General features: G+C 35.2%; 1 pseudogene; it reads left to right on the forward strand.

Moving 5' to 3' along the window:
* The first annotated feature begins 7,328 nt into the window (after positions 1-7,328).
* On the forward strand, positions 7,329-18,108 carry LOC121313760 (annotated as a pseudogene).
* Positions 18,109-18,112: the final 4 nt, after the last annotated feature.

Genomic DNA, 18,112 nt, shown 5'->3' on the forward strand with positions numbered 1-18,112 from the left:
CTGTTCAGTCTTGAACAAAGAAGACTACGTGGCGACCTAATTCAAGCATTCACAATTCTAAAAGGTATTGACAGTGTCGACCCAAGGGACTTTTTCAGCCTGAAAAAAGAAACAAGGACCAGGGGTCACAAATGGAGTTTAGAAAAAGGGGCATTCAGAACAGAAAATAGGAGACACTTTTTTACACAGAGAATTGTGAGGGTCTGGAATCAACTCCCCAGTAATGTTGTTGAAGCTGACACCCTGGGATCCTTCAAGAAGCTGCTTGATGAGATTTTGGGATCAATAAGCTACTAACAACCAAACGAGCAAGATGGGCCGAATGGCCTCCTCTCGTTTGTAAACTTTCTTATGTTCTTCTTATGTTCTTAAAATGCTTGCAGTGCGAGGTGGGCGGGGAGAGGTGATGTTGTTAAGGTGGTCGAGTAAAACAAAACAAAAACAAAAAAACTTAATTAGCTGACCACTAAAACACGGAGTGAGGGCTGGCTTCATAATACATATTTTACTGTTAGGGATTAGCAGGTGTATATGCGCTGTAATGAAATGCCAGGATTTTAAGGTTAGGACAGTATTTTGTGATCATGCGACCCCTCTGCAATAGCCATACGACCCCCTTTTGAGTTGGGACCCCCCAGTTTGAGAAACGCTGGTCTAGGTCATGATAACACACAAAGTTATGGTTGTTGTTATAGGATTTTTTTTTTATTTATTTTTTTTTATAAACATTACAAATGTTGTATCCCTCAAAAACAATCCTGCAATACAAAACTAGTTGCAGGGTTTGATTGTGTCAATCTGAACTGCAAAATGAAGGTAATTTTAGATCCACACTACCGCTGCATCAGCTCTTTTCATCACTGACGTGAGATCACTGGACGACCAAATTTATACCTTGTTCATCAAGGACAATCTTTATATTTTGAAATGAGGACTTCATTTATGGGCTGATGTCATTGTTTCATGCAAAAACATACCCATGACAGCACACACACCCAGGAATTATCTTTTCATGTGGCACAGTTCATGTTTAAACCCACACACATTCTATTAATCACACGAAAGTGAACGGGTTGAACAGTCAACACAAAGGACAAAACAGAAAGAGCACTATGAACACAGTTCCATCTGCCTTTATGACTCTGACAGCGAAAACCTTCAGATTTCCATTTTAATTGAAAAACAAACAACAACAACAAAAAAAAACTGCAGACAAAGCAATCCTACAGTGTGCTTCCTTCATAAAACAAACAGATGCTTTCCGCTGGAGTTTGCGTCAGGGGTTCCTATTCCACTAAGTTGCCTCTTTCTTGTCATTAGAAAGGCTAGCGTTAAAGTAAGCAAAGTACTTCCTTTCACTAGTGAGCATGTCTCTGCTGGCAAGTGCTCACAATCTCACGGGAATGCCACGCTTGAGCAGGAAGTCTATGTTAACACTAAACCATTCCAATTCCCTTTCCTTTGTGGAAAAAAAAAATCAACAAGATCATCACTCACCACAGTGCTATGGCAGGAGATCAAAGGGTATTATCATCTGTTGTACAGTACATCTAACCATGTGTCTTTCAAAAACAAGCATATATATATATATTATAGCAGGGACTTTCAAGGAAAATCATCTTGCAAAATGAAAGGAAATGTAAATACATAAAGAAAATCTAATAGAAAAAAAGAACAGTAACTTTATTGCTGTACTACAGTACGTTAAAATAAAGTGGGCTGTATGTTTAAAGGTTGTTCATACCATGAGGATTGGGGGTGAAGTCATAATGCTGTTACAGTACATGTGATGTATAACACTGTATTGTTTTGGTATTGGCTGCCATAAGGTGATGCAAAGGAATACAAAGTGAACTTGCCAGCTGTGCCTACATACAGTATATAATGACTGGACGTCCAATTTAAAGTTCATTATTTACTAATAATATGAATTTATGATTAAAAGAACAATACATTTGAGAAACACTGATATTAACACCAGCTAGAGTGTGTTGTGATCTCTGGGAATGACAAATATGTATTAAAGTAATAACTACAGGCAGTATCGAGTGTGCAATGACAAAGTAATCTAACATGTTAAACTAGTGAAGGAAAATGCTGTCTCCAAGTACACTATATGCACCCTGCAGATCTCCAACCAACACAGCAACAGTTTTGCTATTTCATTTTTTTAAGGTCCTATATTTATATTTTTCAATTCTGCCCTGAGTCTGATTTCAGTTTAATCGATCATTTGGCTGTGCTGTGCAGTGGATGGCTTTTGAGCAATACATCACTCATGAAAAGCAATTCTGCAGTATGCAACTTACTATACTGTAACACAAAGAAACGCAATGTATCTTTCAATAATAAAATACAAAATGCACTCACTACTGTCGTTTAAATAATATTGTTTTATGTATAGAATACACTGCCCTCTAGTGACAATATTATGGATAGCTTTTAGTTTTTAGTTTAGTGAACATAAAAGCTTAGCTTTTCCAGGATATGTTTATTTATCTTTCAGTATGACTTAAATCCAGAACATGTCGACATATTTATTTTAGAGCATTTAAATAAAAAACAAATGCAATATATCTTTTTAGTTTGTTTTAATTGATAGAAATAATAAAGATATATTTAGTGGGAGTGTTGTTGGAAAATGTGTTATGTAGCAACCTGCAATGAATAATGTATGCTTATTCTGTAACAAGAGTCCTGAGAGGTTGCTATAGTAGTCAGTTTCAACAAGCAATCATTGAAAAATAATAGTCACAGTTCATAGTGTAACACCTGAACAGGTTATAATGAAGTCACAAAGTCTGTATATTCTGTAACAAATCAGTAACACAAATGTTGCTAATAAACTACAACCCCTTTGTGGAATTAAGCTAAATGTATGTTTAACCTTTATGGTGGAATACAGTACTGTAATATCCCTGTTTTTATATAGGAAGAGCACATATACCTCAGCACTGACAGAAAGCCTGCATCTTTACTCAGAAATGTTATCTTTAGAAATAGAAGTCCCAACAGGGAGTGTAGTCTATTGCAAAGGCCTTTAACTCAGATACACAAATGAAAAGTATTAAGAGTTTCCATTGATGCCAGAGTGCAGTGGGGGTTTTAGGGTTCTAACATTTTCAAAATTAGATTTTCAGTTATTTTGATATTATTTTAATATAACACTGCTGAGATGTGACCAAAGATGCAAGGCTTTCACAGTCCAGAAGTAGCTTCGGGGGTATTACAGTACTGTATTCCATTACCTGGCCTCTCTGTAGAAACAGCTGGACAGAAAAAATAATAGTAAAAAGTTGAATTTGACTTACATCTTTTTGACTATCTTTAAGAGGCAGCTGATCTGGTTTCTGTACACAAAGGCAAGGTCCACAGCCTTTCGCCTCCTCTGTAGCTTTTCCAGGTGAATGCGGATGTCATGGGAATCTTCAGTTACATCATGATTTCATTTTGATATTACTCTAAAATAAATAAAAAGGTACATATTCTGAAATATAGGTTCTTGCCTACCCCTCTCTTCACCACCCTGCCCCTCCTACCACCAATCCCATGTGTCTCCCTCCACCCTTCTCGCACTTTCCGTTCCTCCTCTACTGGTCACCTGGTCATGCCTCTCCATTGCACAGTCCTTCTCTTCCTTAGCCCCTCTGTGGTGGAACCAGCTACCAGAGAACCCGAGGACTGCTCCGTCTCTCACTGCTTTCCATCCACCTCCTCAAAACCCACCTGTTTAAAGTGTCTACTATGCACTGGACTTGCCTGACCAAAGCACCATGCTACTGGATCCTCAGCTAATGCACCACCCTTGCACAATTGCACAACTCGTGTCTTTGTAGATATAACTTGCTGTAATCCTTACTTGTTGCTCTTTAGTTCATATTGTACTTTTGTATTATTTGCATTTACTGTAAACTATACTGTATTTAAATATTAATAGTGCATTGTAATACTGTACTGCCCTGCAACAACTGAATAAATAATAATAATAATAATAATAATAATAATAATAATAATAATAATAATAATAATAATAGAATACAGTAGAGAGGAGAGAGGAGAAGCACAAGAAGTTAGCTGATCTGTTACTGCATGTTCTTCAATATACTTATTACCAAATAACACAAAAAGTGCATAGCTCTCTAGCATTATTTCATTGGAGGTGACAGGCCTCATTGTGTTGTTATATGAGCATGCAGTCATTAAAGGGTGTCTCCAGTGGCCTCCCTTATCTCCCAGCGCTATTCTATTCGATGGTAATTCATTTATGATTTGCAATACATGAGCCCCTACTCTAGGTCTTTACAGAATTCCAGCTGACACACTCAGTCAAGCAGTGATTAATGCAGCCGATCTGCTCATTTTGTTAAATCATTTTTAACAATTTGTTTTATTGTTGTTGAAACAAGACATATGTGATTCCTATAATGTTTTACAACTAGGAAACTTTTGCTTAAAAATATTATCCTACACATCTAATGTAGATTTCCTACATAGCAATGATAAGAGATATTACATTTAATTATTAGCTTGGTGTAAATCAATAACTAAACAGAATCCTTTGGACAATATGAACAACAGCATTTCTAAAACCGTTTCCTTCCTCAACTAATGCAAGAACAATAACTCCATTAATTCTAAAACAAAATAATATTGTCAACATTATGGATTAGGCACAGTAAACAGTAAATATGGAAGTTTATGGATGAGTGGTTTGAGTAAAGGTCTGTCAGAGTTTTGTACTGGAGTCAAATGAGGGGTGAAAAAATGGATTTTTCTAATGAGCATTCTCTTTGCATCACAGCACAATTGAAAGAAATACTTTTTTACATACATTTTTTTAAAGTGTGTGTTTTCACTAAAGTGGGATTCCCACTCAAGCATTAAATGAACTGAGGATTAGCCAGTGTTTGTATTGTACAGCTGAGCTGTGGTCTGGTATAGATCTTTGATCAAAAGTTAAGGGAAGGGCTCTGTAATAAATACAAATTAATGAAGAAAACAACAAAAACTTGTGAAAGTCAATAAAAGAGCCATGTTCAAAGAGCTAAGTGAGCAAAAAAAAAGGTTTTGGCCTAAAAAGGCTTTGAAAAATATCATATACTCAGGCCAGGGGATCTAGAAATCTTTGCTCTATTCTTGAAGCACAGAAGCAGTACAGTAGCAAACTGCTATGCAAAATCAGGTTCTATATACATGCTTATATATTACATATGGTGTTTTCCATGCTTACTATTATTAACTATGGTTTCACATGCTTGCCTGTGCTTTAATATTGCTTCACAATGCTTTGTGACTTTGCTATGTAGTCAACACAGGATGCCACGTTGCAGGTTCTTTTAAAAGACAAATAAAACTTGTCCTTACTTGCTTTGGAACCCATTCATTTGACATGTAGCTTCAAGCTGACAATAGTCTATCCCTATGAAAGGCTGTATTTCAAGAATTGTGTGGATGATGTCAGAATAGAATGTTCGTTCCAAGTGGTTCCAAAGTTCCTTTGTTTCATTCCCTTTGTTTATGAGCAAAATTTGTTCCTGGCACCGTGATCCCAATGGTGATGTCTTCAGCTATATATTATATTACAGAGAGAGAGAGAGAGAGAGAGAGAGAGAGAGAGAGAGAGAGAGAGAGATGGCACATACACAATATAAGGGTTATTTGTCATTATGGATGTTGGGGGTGACCATGATCATTTTGCAGTATGCGTTTGACATGTTAGCACTATGCATTTACCACCCTTAACCATAACTCATCTGTGATTTGCCATGCGTGTATGTGTATGGCAACTACTGTAATCTAAGATTAAAATTTTACTTGAAGGGTACTTTCACAGCCGCTGATTAGCACTAATCTTGGACTACCTAAAATTCAAACATTCATGACTCGTAATCCCACGAAGAAACAACCCACATGACTTCGCTTTGCATAACGTTGCAGTGGCACAAAATTACAATAAAGGTTGTGAGCTTTTGAAGAATATGTCTTTGGACCCACTTGCCTGGTAGGTATACATTCTCCAAATGTAGGTCTTGTTAGAGATACTACACCTGGTGTAAGATTTACATTAGCCTGTTCTCCATTGACTTGCCATTCCTTGCAGCAAGATCATTTGGAATAGTTACCATTAATGCAGGTAGCCTCTTTCTTTAGTACTGCTTTGTGTCTAAAGAAATGAAGGGTCTTGCTCCATCTCATTGGAATGCATTGCTAATTAATAACCTACATACTGGCTGTAGGTTGCAATCTCAGGATATTTTTAACTTACCTAGGTTCCACAAGCAGATAGGAGAATGGTATTTTGATTACCAATTACCATGAAGATAGAAACATTTTAAAACTTATGTTTGGGATGCATGGAAGTGACACCATGCAATGTTATGTCACAAGTGCTAAATTATTGTTTATTTATGTACATATTTATTGCATTATTGCAGTAATGCTTCCATGACCTCTTCAAAATGAAACTTCAAACCCAGTTGATTACATTCCTGGTTAAATGATTAAATGCATTTTTTTTTTAAACTGTTCCATTGTAGTATTGTAATCTATATATTTAAGTTGTGATTAACATGTAATATATATATATATATATATATATATATAGATTATATACCAAGATGCTATGCATGGGTACGGTACTTGATAATTTCTGAATCTCCTCTGCAGTTACCTTCATGGAAGTAAAAGTCTAATGGTGACGTTGCTACGTTAGATTTCATACGTTCTACTTATCATATCTTGATGTGTGTAGAATGCATCATCAAACAATTAGCAAGCAAATGTAAGAAGACTCTAAGAAGCTAAAAGGATACTGACTCCCAGGCTGCTGCAGGAACATTAATCTTCTTACTTAGCAGCAGATTCCAAAGTTCAATTAACTAAGTGATCTTTGCGAGAACAGCAGAAGATAAAAATAAAGGCATAGTTCAAGAAGACATTCTCACTGTGTCACATACTTTATAATGCTTGTGTGTAACTTTCGTTTGCAATATATTTAAAAAACAATAAAAATAAAAAAAATTGAATGGGGTCCATTAAAGAAGATCCTTAAACCTTTAAGCAGGCAGGCAATTTCAGATAAAAACAAATGAAGATAAAATTAGCTCTCTGCACTAGAATAGATCTTTAAGTGGGCGTTCCACAGAGGTATTAACCAGACTAAAAGCTAATTACATCACAGCGTGTGTTTAAGGAGTGTGCGGGAGAAGAGCAACATATGGGGTTTGTTGTTTTTAGAACAGGAACCACTGTAACGTCCCCATTCAAACATGTTTAGTAAACTAAAATCAGGTTTTGGCAAAGTAACACCTCGACAACAAGATGAACCAATGGCTCCCGAGAAGCCTGTGCCACAAGCAACACCAGCTCCAGAAAGAACAGAGCCTTCAAAAGAGGTAAACTGCACTCTGCATTGGAGTTCATGCTGACAAACAAGCTGCATTTTAATGATAACTTTAACAAAAAGAAAACGCTTTGTGTTGTCTTTATATTGTGATGTCTTTATATTGTTATATAATAGGCTTCATATAAAAGAGGGATATCTGTGGTGGATATTGTTTTCAGGATATAATCTTACTCCTGTGTAGGGTTTGGTACACATCATGTAAAAATGTACTGTAATTGAACACTCACAATAAACAATAGTCTTGGACGGTAAAGTTGCTTTTTTTGTTGTTGTTTTTTTTTTTTTTTTTGTAAATAAATACACAAACTAGCTAAGGAAAGACCTTTAAAACCTCAAACAGGGGTGATGTGGTCAGGTTCGGCATTATTTCCTAGTCTTAATTTGCATACATGTAAATATTTCCATTCCAAATTTACAGTAAATATATCGTTTTTATAGGTTCAATATAGAATTGTAGGTTTCTTTTTTGTTTCTAATACACTTTATTGAAAGAAAGACACATTTATTTGATTACTGATACAATAAAACAGTATTTGTAAGGGATGTAAGGCCTAAATCAGGAGATAGAGGCCATTACCAAAGGTACTTAATCCTAGTGCAATACAATAGGAATACTGCATATTAGCTTGGACACAGCATCTTGGTAGGATTTGAAATACAGTAATTTTCAAAACCTGCAGATTCCCTCTTCTTCAGAACTTCACAGTCTATTAAACATTTTCCTATTTTTATTGACTAAATTTATAGACTGAAAACATATGTATTCTCCTATCATCCAGAATTTAAAACAGGGAGAAATCCTCAACTCACATATTGAGTCTGAGTGAATGTAATGGGTTTGTATAATAAAGCGTAATTCTAAGGAGAGGGCCTTTTGCCCATGTATTGATTTAATATGGCAGGATCTGTGCCAGTAAATTTTGAAATCTTGATTGAAAGCAGCTCATACTTAATTAACCTAATGACATAGCTTAATGACAATACTGTATTACATACAGTTGCAGTGTTCTGTGTTAATCTTATTGCAGCATTATATTTTTTAACATATTGCCGCCTCTTTTAAAAATGTTAATCACACATAATAGGTCGTAAGTCAACTGAACAATACATTTCTCAACATTTACTCTGGAGCATTTACCAGGAGAAAACAAATCCTTTCTAAAGATTGCAGTGCGTCCAGATCATGCTCCCTCCTCCAACAATGCACCACTCACTTCAATCAGAGCACTGCAGGGGACTTTGTAACACTATAACATTTGATTAAGATACATTTTTATGTATCTTTTACACTAGTGCAATTATAACCTTTTGTTTAAATGTTATTGTGTTAATGAAAAAAAAATGTTGAGTGGAAGGGATTCACAGTTTAGAGTCCTCATGATGGCATCAAGCTGCTCTATTTAGGCATATTATAGATTAAACAATGGCTTACAATCGTGTTCTAACTAGACTGGCTCACCTGACATTGATGGGAGCTAATACAACTGGAAGCAAATTAGCTGTTCACATACTAGCACGGTCATGTTTCCTTTTGTTCTGTACAAAACAAAGTCTTATTTCTCCTTATTCCATTGTGTGTAATAATCTTACCACTGTACCTCTCCTTAGCTCCTGTCAAAAAGAAACGCCCAAAGAAGGATGAGAAGAAGGATGAGAAGAAGGACGAGGCAAAGGTAGAAGAAGTATAGTATTTTGCTAACTAATATACACACACAGTGAACACTGAAGAAACTTAGGTTGTGTTTAGGTTGTGTTTTGTCAACTGATTTTTTTTTTTTTTCTTCCCAGACCGCAGATATATATTGTGGCTGTTTTTATTGACTCTGGCTTTTAACTGGAACTGCTGGTTCATCCCACTGCGCTGTGCTTTCCCTTACCAGACTCCAGAGAACAACCTCTACTGGTTCATGCTGGACTGCTTTTGTGACCTCATTTACCTGGTGGATATGCTGGTGTTTCAGCCTCGGATGCAGTTTGTGAAGGGTGGAGATATCATTGTAAGTTTGTATCTCTAAACACTACTGATAGTACCAAGTGTATTGAAACAATGGTGTTGTTGTTAAATATAACACCCAGGAAGCATACATTCACCACACTGCATTCCTAACAACAGCCACAGTTTCACAATGAAAAATATCCTTATTTAAACTCATAATGCCAACTGAAATACCAATTGTGTGACTTGATTTGAACCAATAAGAGAAATTTAATTCATGATTTTATATATAAATATATATACACACACACACACACACACACACACACACACACACACACACCATATATATATATATATATATATATATATATATATATATATATATATATATATATATATATATATATATATATATATCACCTTTGAGTACTGCTAAAAATCATTTTCCTTGTTCATTTTATTTCTCAGTATGATAGGGCAGAAATTAAGAAACATTACAGAGCCTACTTAAGATTTAGGGTAAGTGCTGATCCAGGATATGCATTTTGAAATTTTGAGGGAGTCATTCTTTTTTTCTTTTTTAAGTTTAAGAGTCTATTTTTCTTTTCCACAGCTTGATCTGATCTGTCTCCTGTCATTTGAGGTGCTTTACTTAAAGTTTAGGAATAAATCAGTGTTCAGAGCAAACCGTTTAATGAAGGTAAATATTATTATTTATTATTATTATTATTATTATTATTATTATTATTAAAAAAACAATCAACTATGCTTGAGCTAAACAGGCTATGTACAGTAGTTACATTATGCATTTACCAAAATTTACCCTGGTTTGCCATGTTTATTAATATGCTTTACCATCCCTCACTATTCTTTACAATTCTTACCTATGCTTTACCAAGCTTTCACTATGCTTAATCACACTTTGCTATGCCTGTGCTACGGTAAACTTTAATAAGCATAAGTAGTTCATTGACACTGCTGTTGTATGTGATTTCAAGTATGTAATCACCCAGTACCTGGAGTCAGCTATGTGCTCAGTGTAGTTATAAAGTTAATTTAATGACAATATGTCATCCTAATACAAGTCATACTACTGAAAACTTTGTAGTAAAGTCATTACTAGTTAATGGTTGACTGTGGTATGGTTTTGCCATGGTAATAGCTGGATAAACCATGAAAAACATGTAACATATTTTAAACTTGAATAATATATCTACATTTATAATGTAAAAGCGTCTAATTTTGTAATTTGAAAGCATTGTTTTTTAAATCATTATTTTAACATGCATTAAACTTGTTTTAGATGCTAACAGTAAGTATAAAGGAAAGATAGTAGCACAGTGAAGTATGAATCAGGAATCTATGAACAAGCAATGGTTTTATTTGTTTTATTTTTTCTTTCATTCTCAGTATGAGTCATTCTTTGAATTCTTAGAAGTTAATGAAAGACTGGATGCTATTTTTTCTGTTATCATGCTTTATTTGCTTTGTTATCTATCTATCTATCTATCTATCTATCTATCTATACATTTTTTTTTAACAGAGTCTTCTGAACAACAGGGTACCTGCTGTTTAGCCTTCACATTAATGCATGTATATACTACTGGGCCTCTGAATATGAAGGTATTGGCAGCACCAAATGGGTTTACGATGGAGAAGGAAACAAGTACGGCTTTTCACTTTGCATAATCACCTTCCACTCTGCCTTTTCCTTTACTGTATTAAAGTGTATACAGCACCTAATATGAGTTGGTCATATAATACACAAAACAGTCCATTTACCACACAGTGCTAGAAATCTTTGGGCAAGATTCCCGCTTCTGCAGTGCTAAATGTGAACTTTTTTTTTCAAAAGGGAAATACAAACTGGTAATGTCATATATATATATATATATATAATATATATGTACATTCATGAGCACACATATATATAAACTGTTGTATGTTGTGCAAGTCAGGAGGATGATGATGATGATGATGCTGTTTTAGCCTATGAATTCTCTATCCTCAGGTACCTGAGATGTTACTATTTTGCAGCCCGTACTCTGATTACTATTGGTGGCCTTCCAGAGCCAGTGACTGTCTTTGAGATCGTGTTTCAGTTGTTAAATTATTTCTCAGGTGTCTTTGTATTCTCCAGCTTGATCGGTCAGGTAAATAAAAAAAAAAATGTAATGAATCACTGCTAAATGCCAGTGAATTCATTCGATGATATTTTTTTTTAGAGTAGCAGATTTCCTGTGTTGCATCGTAGACCCAGGTAGATGAGCCACCTTCTCCCCGCCTCCTCCCCACCCCCCACCCCCTCCCCACCCCTTTGGTTTCTACTTAGAGTAAATCTGTAGGTGTCTGATGGAGCAAGCAGACTTACCTACATCTTGTCTCAGTGTGGGCCCTACAGCTGAGCACTCAATACATGCACAGTTACATTATCACATTCTCATTGTGACATTTGACTGCAAAACAAACCCAACCATTACTTTATGAGCCAACACTTTGTAGGATTTAAGAGTGCAATTAAAGGGTGTGATTCAGTTGGTAAAATTATTTTGTAAAGGGCCACATTAGCAACTTAACCCAAAATAACAATGTTTGGGTTTACAGGGCAATACTGTGATCACCTTTGTTTGATGGTGGTGGGGTTGTTCCAAATAACTTCCTATTATATTACATGTACTGGCATAGGTATTATTGTAACAGGTGTGTCTTGCAGATGAGAGATGTCATTGGGGCAGCCACTGCTGGACAACCTTTCTTTCAGAGTTCAATGGATAATACTGTGTCTTACATGAACACTTATAAGATAACCAAGATTGTACAGAACAGGGTGAGCACCTGGTATAACTATACCTGGGCATCCCAAGGCATGTTGGGTATTTACAGTTTATCTTGGCTAATAGTGAATTTGTTTACTGCTTTCCCTTTTTTTTCTTCTCTTAATCCTATTACATTACAAAGTACAGTCAATTGTTTGGCAGACATTGTACAAATATTATGTATCAGACTATTGTCTCTGAGTGTTTATGTTGTACTAATATTCTCATAGCTTTGTATTTTTTTCAGTGTACACCACTAGAGTGCAGCATAGCAATAGAAATGATTCACCCACTCCTTTCATGTTCAAGGCATCCTTTAGTTTCCTTAATTTCCAGGGTCTATAGGCTATATTTTTACATGATAGTATTGATATTTTATTTTTCTATTGATTATGTATCACCTTGAAAAATAAAATACTGATAGTCATATGGTCTGAAAATACATTATTAGTTACAAGTAAAGTAAGAGCAAAGCAAGAGGAATTCCACGCTTAAATAGAAACACACCACAGCAATGCCATTATCACTATTGTACAACTTTTTAAAAGATATTTAGCTTACGTGTCTGACCTCCATAGAAAACAATTGGAGGGCAGTGTCTGGCTGTTGTATAACACTGCATAGCACCACTCCCTACATCTTCAGGATCAGGCTGTGCATAATCCGACAGTCTAATCTATAGCTGGAACAAATAAAACAAGAAATTCTGGGTGTTCTGTGCTCATGATGTCAGTTCTGTCAGTTCTGGAAAACTGTGATGATGTCAATTTGAAAACTTTGTGACTAGATATTAAAGCCGAAATAACTTGTGAGCTTGTATTAAAAAGTACCAGTAAAGATCATAAAAAAAAAGAGGAGGCTTGCAATTGCCTTTTCAAGCTGTTATTAAACTGTTTCCTGTTTCTTCAGATGAGTCTGAATTACTGGAGGAGTTGCCAGTAAGTATGCACCTGGCTATTGCAGTAGATGTGAACTACTCCATCGTCAGCAATGTTGAACTTTGTAAAGTGAGTTCATTGCGTTTTCTGTTACATACAGTTCTGTAACATTAACTGTGATATTAACCATTTCCTCTTGATATCTGAACTCAGCCACTGAATCCATTTCATTGATGAACCCAGAATGAAACACACCATAATGTTGGGTTTCATAATGTTCAGGGACACATAGGAGAAATATTTTCCACTAAAGCAACCCAGTCGTGTCACAATATCTATTTTTTATGCAAATCATAAACAGTAATTACTATAGCTGATTCATTTAATAGCACTCTTCCTTCATGTGTTTTCTTCATAGGGCTGTGATAACCAGATGATTTGCGACATGTTGCTGAGGCTTAAATCTACTGTATATTTACCAGGAGATAACTTCTGCAAAAAGGTAATTATACACTTTTAGCAGAATAAGTGGCCTGATGATAACTATATATTGCCATTCAGTATTCAGTATGTCTAAATGATCTTGAAGCTATGATAAAATAGTGATTATTGTTATTATTTGAAACACATGTGCATATAATAACTATATATATATATATATATATATATATATATATATATATATATATATATATATATATATATATATATTTTTGTCTGACAATATAAAAACTGTATATTAATTGCTATGCTGCTTGTTCTTGAAACTGGGGGGATCTACAGAAGCTCTGCAGGTTTTTTTTTTTTTTTTTTCAGAATAGCTGGTTTGGAATAGGGACACATCACCACCAAGCCATTTGTGTGATTTTGAATGTACAACAGGAGACTTGTTGAAAGGGAGATTGCTTTCTGACTGAAGTTCTGATGGCATATATTTTGGTCTGTATCTGCAGGGAGAAATTGGCAGAGAAATGTACATTATAAAGCAAGGAGAAGTTCAGGTACTTGGTGGAGCTGATGGCACCGTCGTTCTGGTCACTCTGAGAGCCGGGGCTGTCTTTGGAGATATCAGGTCATTTGTGTCATTTTTGTTCAGGGATCATAAATATTAAATTGTGTGAGGAATAAACAGATTTTTCTTTTAAAAGCCTTTAAGAATCATTGCAGTGTTTGTTTTAATAACAGCAAAGAGCTCCCAGAAGATATCCTGTTATGCTTTGAATACCTCAGTTGATGGTAGATGAATGGATAACATCTGTAAATTCATGGTTTTAGAGCTTTATCCTCATCTCATCACACAGACAGGGGACAGAGTCTGTAACAACACTGCACCCTTACATAAGCATGGCATTCGTAGCACCAGCTATTAATTGTAATCAAACTTTTTTCTCATTAATGCCTACAGTAAAGAACAATGTGTAATTGGCAGAAATAGGGTTACTGGAATACATATAATCCCAGTTTGCTGGAAAGTATCCAAATTAGGAGTGGTGTAAATACATAACAGTTTTTAGGATTACTTTTTTTTTTTCTTTTACTAAATACTGTAATAGAGTATCGATTTGTATTTTAGCCTGCTGGCAGCAAGTGGAAGAAACAGAAGAACTGCAAATGTTGTTGCTCATGGGTTTGCAAACCTGTTCATCTTAGATAAAAAAAAAGCTCAATGACATTTTAGTGCACCATCCTGACTCACAGAAGGTCCTGGCAAGGAAAGGAAAGTAAGATACCACAACGTATATAAAGCTGTATTTATTGTGTATCAGATCCCCGTTAGCTACTATGGGTTCGGTTCTATGTACGTTTTCAAACACTGAATTTGGTGAAAGGTGCTAATAATCAAGTTAGCACGTTGCATTTAGGTGTTCTGCAAGATTATAACCATGGATTAGCAGCATACAATTAAGTTTGTCCTTTTTTTCCCCCTTATTAAGGAAACTAATGAAGGACAAGGGTAAAAAGGACAGTGGTGGTCCACAGGAAAGAACTAGAGGACTCGCCACCCTGTTCAGCATCAAGCCAGAGACCCCCAAGCTCTTCTGTGCATTCATGTCTGCAAAAGGGGCTGGGGGGTGCTTTCTTCTTTCATTTTAATTGAAGGAATGGTCTCATATTTAAATGGTTGAAGTGAGTATCCATGGTCCCCGAGGGGCTCACCTGGTAAAGATTGAAGAGGTGTGAGTGACTAACGAGTCATAACAAGGATTCTTGCATTGCCTCTGGTGCTCCTGTGGGTTAGGGAAACTGCATTGTCCTGATTTTACGATTCACCCTGCACCATCCCTGAAATCACAACTGACAGACAATCTGAAGTAACAGTGAAAGCCAAAAATGTGTACATTATGGTACAAAAATAATCTTATTAAGTTAAGATATGCAAATCAATACACTTCCCAACACATGAGATAAAAGCAAGTTTGTAATTAGATTTTATTTGTTTGAGCAAGTGCAGTAATATTTATAATAATGTGCAGCGATACAGTATAAGCATATTCACCATGTAATAAAATGCAGCAAAGCCTTGTTATTTTGAACACATATTGCATGTGTAAACTATTATGCGCTCATTGTTCATTTGTCATAGTTTTTATCTGACATAGTAAATGCAACATACAGATCCCACACACCATCCCATTACTTCAATACAAAAAGCTAAATCCATACTGGCACTTAACATCTGTAGCTTTCAATTGTGTGAAATAATTGAATTTGAATCCAAAGCAAAATATGAATACAAAAAAAAATTAAAAACAATAAAAATGTTATATTTGAAAACATTACTATGTAATGTGTAACTATGCTTGGAAAGATAAAACCTTCAAATACATGTGAAAAACTGAAAGGAATAAGTAATTTTTGGACACTTCTATTTCACTCGATTGTCTCAAATTCAGATGTTTTATTTACATAGTCAAGTAACTAAGAGTCGAGCATTATCATATAGTATAGTACAGTATAGTACATAAAATCCACAATTCTAAGTGGTAACAATATGAACAGGAACTGGAGAAATGTTTTAGTACTGCATGTTGCAACTCTAATTGAAATGTCTGTTCAAGATGAATTCATATCACGATCATAGAAAATCTGGGAGTGTAACATGGACAGCTCTTAACCTAATAAGAATGACAGTATATACTGTATACTATGCAGTATATCCAATGGGCAATTTCACTTAGTTTATTATAACATTTGAATTACAAACACGTACAATAAAACATTGTCCAATTGGTGTTTTTGTGGAGTTTTCTTTTGTCCCGACAACCCTTGTTGCAAACATTCTTAACTGGAAAGGGTGTTATCATCATCAATAGTTGTTGAACATTACTGTAGTACAGACAATGTAAATAGTTCATTTTGGACAACTTAGGCAAACATGAGGTCTACTGGATGTGTTATATAATGCTTTAATACAAAGAGATATGAATAGCTCTAATCAGTTTATACACTGCAGTGATGTTCTACAAATTGAAAACGTAGATCACTGTGGACCAACTTATATCATATACATGTGTCAAAATGTAGATGGGATATATGTGATGTCACATTAAGAGGAGCTAGACGGATGAATCTAGAACAGGGTGCTGTAATATACATGCTTATTCTCACCCTGTGAGAGCAGCTGCACTCTCCTTTTGAATCATTATTAGATAAGTGGTTAAATCAGTAGATATATGTAGAATTGGCAGTGTGACATGCATATATAATGCATGCAGAAAAACAGAATGACAAGCCCCTCTAAATGCTATCACTAATGGCCCTGCCACTGAATGTAAAAATCTCAAGTGTGATATATTGTATCCACTACATCCCTGCCAAGATATTCTGACTGTCTCTAAAACATACAAGCCAGTACAAAACATAATGAAACACAACTGTGTAAAAACTAACGTTTGCATCAATGACGAGAACATTTATTTAGTCATCCGTTTCTGGTCCTAAAAGTGATTATCCTGTATAACAAATTATTTACAGTACAAACAGTACAAATTGAAATAAACCACCACACAAGTTTACATCTCTTTTGCTTTCAAATCATACATGGATTGAGTGTCAGGGTTAAAAAGGGTTTCTTTTTGAGGCAATGGCAATCGGACCACTAGTCAAGAAAGTCTGGTTGTCCATTAGAGAGTTTGGAGACCCTACATTTTTCTAAGTGAACCTAAAACCTAGGTCGCAATAATTCTTGTAAACAACACAGTGTGTGAACAAAATTATTGAAGCAAACGGATTTGTTTTATTTGACAAAAGAACATAACACCTTTAAACTGAATGACACGGTTTGCATCAGCAGGAGAGAAAGTCATGGCACTTTACTTAAATATTAAATGTTTATGAAAGACTATTACATGATTTTATTTTCATGACACTTCACTGAAATATAATGTATTTTTAAAGGTGTTTCCATTTGTTTCTGTAAAGGAAATTGGCATACTATGCAAGCAGGTTTTGCAGAGATGAATATCTAATCACAAACCACCCTTAAGCATTACAAAGTAGTTTTCTATACTAATTGGCACTTAAAACACATAACATACAAAATATGCAGTTTAAATCTTAAAACAAAACTATCACAAATAAACAACAAAGTTGAACGCATGTTTTTGATTCTTAAACGTGGATTACACTATGAATCATGTGTGTGCAAAAAACCCATTACAGTACTGGCAATCGTACTCAAAAACCAATACTTACTCAGACACTTGCGTGACATCTGCGCAAGTGGGCAGGGCTAACAATGTTCATTAAATCCATTTATGTGTCCTGATCTTTACTCAGAAAGGGACCATATACTGTGTTTTACTGTTTATTGAACTTTGTTTTTGTTTATCGTTTTCAAGTTCTAATGTGTCAGTTTTACTTTTGTTACACATGGGTTTAAACAAGGGTTAAATAAACCTAACATGAACTAAATAAAATATATATATTTTAAAATAATCTGTTTTTTGAAAGGAGTATGTATGAACGAATTCAAGCACTTCGACTGCGTGCTAATTTCTCTCCTCCTTCCCCCCAGGATTGGCTCCAGACTTGAGATTGGCAGTCGTCACTATCCTATTGGAACCAGTAGATG

This window comes from Polyodon spathula, chromosome 4 (assembly GCF_017654505.1).
Source record: "Polyodon spathula isolate WHYD16114869_AA chromosome 4, ASM1765450v1, whole genome shotgun sequence".
In the NCBI taxonomy this organism is placed as follows: domain Eukaryota; kingdom Metazoa; phylum Chordata; class Actinopteri; order Acipenseriformes; family Polyodontidae; genus Polyodon; species Polyodon spathula.